The sequence below is a fragment of the Rhinopithecus bieti genome, unplaced genomic scaffold (genome assembly GCF_001698545.2).
Source record: "Rhinopithecus bieti isolate Rb0 unplaced genomic scaffold, ASM169854v2 scaffold_19685, whole genome shotgun sequence".
NCBI lineage: Eukaryota > Metazoa > Chordata > Mammalia > Primates > Cercopithecidae > Rhinopithecus > Rhinopithecus bieti.
Window position 1 is genome coordinate 213,380 of NW_016809568.1, and position 5,281 is coordinate 218,660.

The following is a 5,281-nucleotide window of genomic DNA, read 5'->3' on the forward strand; positions in this document are numbered from 1 at the left end:
CCTCCCGAGTAGCTGGGACTACAGGCGCCCGCCACCTCGCCCGGCTAGTTTTTTGTATTTTTTAGTAGAGACGGGGTTTCACCGTGTTACCCAGGATGGTCTTGATCTCCTGACCTCGTGATCCACCCGTCTCGGCCTCCCAAAGTGCTGGGATTACAGGCTTGAGCCACCGCGCCCGGCCGAAAGGTAACACTTACTCATAGACGGGAAGGGGCAAGCGTGATAGTGTATTTTTTATTTTATTTTATTTTTTTGAGACAGAGTCTTGCTCTGTCTCCCACACTGGAGTACAGTGGCATGATCTTGGCTCACTGCAACCTCCGCCTCTGGGGTTCAAGCAATCCTCCCACCTCAGCCTGGGGTTACAGGCACGCACCACCACGCCCGGCTAATTTTTGTATTTTTAGTAGAGACGGGGTTTTACCATGGTGGCCAGGCTGGTCTGTAACTCCTGACCTCAAGTGAACCACCCGCCTTGGCCTCCCAAAGTGCTGGGATTACAGGCATAAGCCACCGCGCCTGGCCAAGAATGTTAGTGTATCTTTTATGAGGTTTTATTTTATCAAAGTGGCTCTTGCACAGTATAAATTATCAAGTAGTTCTTCAAGGGTGCTTATATGCTGCTGGTCATTTGGCCTGACTACTGATCATTTCCTCCTCCCTAGAGACAACTATCGAAACGTCTTAGCTGATTTCTTTTGGTATTTCCATCCATATCCCTAAATGATGGCTTATACTGTATATTGCTGCAACTTGTGTTTATTAGCTTGTTCTTCCCAATGTAGGATATTAGGAGGTAGCCTTTTTTCCACTCTTTTTTTTTTTTTGAAAGTCTCGTCCTGCCATTCAGGCCAGAGTGTAATGGCATGATCTTGGCTCACTGCAACCTCCACCTCTGGGGTTCAAGTGATCCCCCCACCTCAGCCTCCCGAGTAGCTGGGATCACAGGCTCAAGCCACCATGCCCAGCTAATTTTTACATTTTTAGTAGAGATAGGGTTTCACCATGATGGCCAGGCTGCTCTCAAACTCTTGGCCTCAAGTGATCTGTCCGCCTCAGCCTCCCAAAGTGCTGAGATTACAGGCATGAGCCACTGTGCCTGGCCCTTATTTCCACACTTTTCCAATGCTCACCTACCCTCCTCCAACTACTCAGGCATAATTCTTGGCCCCTCATACCCCTAATGTAATTACGTCATAATTTTTTGTTGTGGGACCATCCTGTGAATTATAGAATGTTGAGCAGCATACCTAGTCTCTTCCTTTTTTTTTTGAGACAGGGTCTTGCTCTCTTGCTCAAGCTGGAGTGCAGTGTCATGATCACAGCTCACTGCAGCCTCCACCTTCTGGGCTCAAGTGATCCTCCCACCTCAGCCTCCTGAGTAGCTGTGACTACCGGTGCATGCCACTATGTCCAGCTAATTTTTGTATTTTTTGTAGACATGGGGTTTCACCGTATTGCTTGGGTTGATCCTGAACTCGTGGCCTCAAGTGATCCTCCCACGTTGGCCTCCCAAAATGTTGAAATTACAGGCGTGAGCGACTAAGGCTGGCCTCTTCCCCCTCTTGATGCTGGTCACACTCTTCCCTACTCTGAGGAGCACGGGGTTAACAATATTCAGTGTTTATTTTGGTTGCTATTGCTATCACTGCTGAGTCTGGGGGTACATACTGTGGAGTCCTGATAAGTTAGCATCAATGAAGAAGGGATCCCAGGGTGGGGGAGAACAATTGTTCTGAGAAACTGCTAATCACAAACAACTGTATTTGCATGGAGCTTCTCCAGCATGACCCTATAAAACTTCCCTCCAGCCCCTGCCTCTTTGCAGACAACCCCTTCTCTGCTGTGTTGCCCGTTGCTCCCTTGCAACGTACTTTTTCTCTAATAAACTAGTCTTCTCTTCTCTTTTCTTCTTTTCTTTTCTTTTCTTTTTTCTGAGATGGAGTTTCGCTCTTGTTGCCCAGGCTGGAGTGCAACGGCGTGATCTCGGCTCACTGCAACCTCTGCCTCCCGGGTTCAAGTGATTCTCCTGCCTCAGCCTCCTGAGTAGCTGGGATTACAGGTGCCCACCACCATGCCTGGCTAATTTTGTATTTTTAGTAGAGATGGGGTTTCTCCATGTTGGTCAGGCTGGTCTCGAACTCCCGACCTTGGGTGATCCGCCCGCCTTGGCCTCCCAAAGTGCTGGGGATTACAGGCATGAACCACCAAGCCCAGCCATAAACTAGTTTTCTTTAACTCACCACTGTCTTGGTAAATTCTTTTACTGCCTGTGACTCTGGCCCCGGCCAGTGTACCCACGACACTAGTTTCTGCAGTCACTAGGGTTCAGGATAGTTTTCTATGCTTAATTTTCAGTGTACTTATCCTTGATTCATCCCTCAAATCCTCCCCAGTGATGAACTACCTCTTAATATATTCAGGCACACCGGGGGTCATCTTTTGAGATCTTCTCTGTCTGAAAACAGCATGATTTTTATCTTGACAGTAAATTGTTTGGGTGCAGTGCTGAATGGAGACAGTTCTCCCACAGCACTCTGAAGGTGGTGTCCACTCTGCTGGTGTGCAGTATTGCTGGAGGGAGATCAGACGTTTTTGTTTCTGGATGTTTTGTACTAGGTCTACTTTTCCCTCTCATTTTCTTTTCTCTCTTTTTTTTTTTTTCTTTTCTTTTCTTTTTTTTTTAAAGACAGGGTCTTGCTGTGTTGCTCTGGCTGGAGTGCAGTGGCTATTCACAGGCACGATTATAGCCACACTACAGCCTTGAACTCCTGTGCTTAACTGATCCTCCTACCTCAGCCTCCCAAGTAGTTGGGTTTACAGGTGTGTACCACTATGCCCAGCTCTCTTATTTTGCATTTCTTTGTATTTTTGTTCTTCCTTGAAGATTTTGTTCAACATCATCTTCTAATCTTTCCATTAAGTTTTAAATGTATGTCCTCATTTTTTCCCCAGATTCTAAACTTTTAAAATTTGTTTCTCAAATGTTCCTTTTTCATACCATACTGATCTTGTTTCATGATTCTTACATATCTGTGACAGTATTAAGCTGGTCTCTAAAAATGTCCTCTTTTTGCATAGATTGTTTCTGAGCTCTGCTTTTGTTGTTTGTTTTGGCTGCTTTCTTACCTGTTAGAGGTTGTCTTCAAGTGTCTAGTGCTCCTTGGCCGTCTGCTGGTATTGAAGGTTGAGTTCCCCAAAATGCTGTCTGGATGCTCTGTATGTGGGCGTGAGTGATCAGGTGAAGCTGTTTCCCTGGGTATTCCTCCAAGGCTGTATCTTTCTATGGTTTTTTTTGTTTGTTTGTTTTTTTGGAGGACCAGGGGGGCAGCCATGTTTTTGTCAGACACTTTTTTTCGACTTAATAAACTTCTGGTGTAGTGCAGGTTGAAAAGTAATGGGAAGTCTGCCAGTTGAGGGGATCTCTGCTTTGCTCAGCTGGGCGAGGGTGGTCGTCTCTGCCCCCAACTCTGGCTGTAGTGGTTCCAGTTTGGAGGGAAGGTCACCACTAGGCAGAGGAGGCAGTGCTTGCTTGCTTGCATCCAGAGCTGGAACTTGCTCTCAGTTCCTAACTGTTTCTAATTGGTAATCCTTTGTCTGTCCAACTAGAATCATTCCTACTTTATTGTGGTATCATGGGGATTATATGAGGCAACACATAAAGCTATCTCTAGTAAATTTAAATTTCCCCCTCACTTCTCCTCCTTACTTTCCCTACTCAATCCTGATTCATTGAGAATTTGGAACTTTGGGAGGCCGAGGTGGGAGGATTGCTTAAGCCCAGGAAGTCAAAACAAGCATGGGCAACAAAATGAGACCCCATCTCTACAACAAATACAAAAATTAGCCAGGCAAGTTGGTATGTACCTGCAGTCCCAGCTACTTGGGAGGCTGAGGTGGGAGGATCACTTTGAGCCCAGGAGGTTGAGGGTGCAGTGAGCCAAGATCATGGCACTGCACTCCAGCCTGGGTGACAGAGTGAGACTCTGTCTCAAAAACAAAAAATAAATAAAAAATAAAAATAAAATAAAAGATACATCTAATGCCCAGCATCGGTACATTTCCTATGTTATTTGTAGTCCACCAGAAGTGATTGTTTCCTCTCCTCTACCAAAATTGTTTTCTAGAATAATAGTGTTTCTTATTTTTATAACATTAATAAATGGAGTAGCTCTTTCAGATCAATGTAGTATTCAGAGTAGGGTTTTTGTTTGTTTGTTTGTTTGCTTGTTTTGATATGGGGTCTCATTCTGTTATTCAGGCTGGAGTGCGGTGGTGTGATCATGGTTCACTGCAACCTCAGCCATCTGGGCTCAAGCAGTCTTCCCATCTCAGCCCCCAGGTAGTTAGGACTACAGGCACATGCCATCATACCTGGCTAATTTTTAGTATTTTCTCTAGAGATAGGGTTTCGCCATATTGCCCAGGGTGGTCTCGAACTCCTGGGCTCAAGTGATCTACCCACCATAGCGACCCAAAGTGTTGAGATTACTGATGTGAGCCACTGTTCCTGGGCCAGAGTAGGGTTTTTAAAAAGTAGTTGTGGGAAGTGGAAATAGTGGGAAAGATGAAGATTCAGTATCCCTGTGACAAGACTCTATTTCTTCACTCTTTCAATCTTTGGAGTAGAAAATCTGTTAAGGTTTAGAGTGGGACCCGCAAGTGTGGCAGAAATGCTGCCTGCCAGAGTCCTTGTTGTCCCCTCCTCTCTCACACTGTTGGGCCACATTTCCCAGCCTCCTTTGCAGTTAGCTGTGGCCACATGACACTTCTACCCTGGGGAGTGCAGCTGTAGCCATGCCTGCCATTTTACTTTTTCCCTTCTGGCTGCCTGGAGTGAAGATGGCCACAGGGCAGAGTTCATCAGCTTGGGTCCCTGAATGACTGCAGAGGTGGCTGCCCATGCTATGGTCACCATCCAAGCCAGTACCATTACATGAGCAAGAAATAAGCCTCTGCTGTGTTTGGGCCATTCATTATATGTTTTTTGGATTATTTGCTGTAACAGACTATTCTCACAAATGAAATGCTGGGAGAAATCAGAAGTTTTTCCCTCTAGCAAATATACCCAGCTTTAAGAGGCAGAATGTACAGTGCTTCTTTTACACCCATGCTGGAAGGAGTGAGGAAAGCATCACTGTGGGTGTCCAATTAGCATGAAGCCTATTCCCTGCACACGTATTATATAAAATGAGACCTCCACACCCATTGGCTTCTTTCCACCTTAGCCCTTTCAGCTGTTAATTTAATACCGCCCCTCCCGGCCCTCCCCCCCACCCAC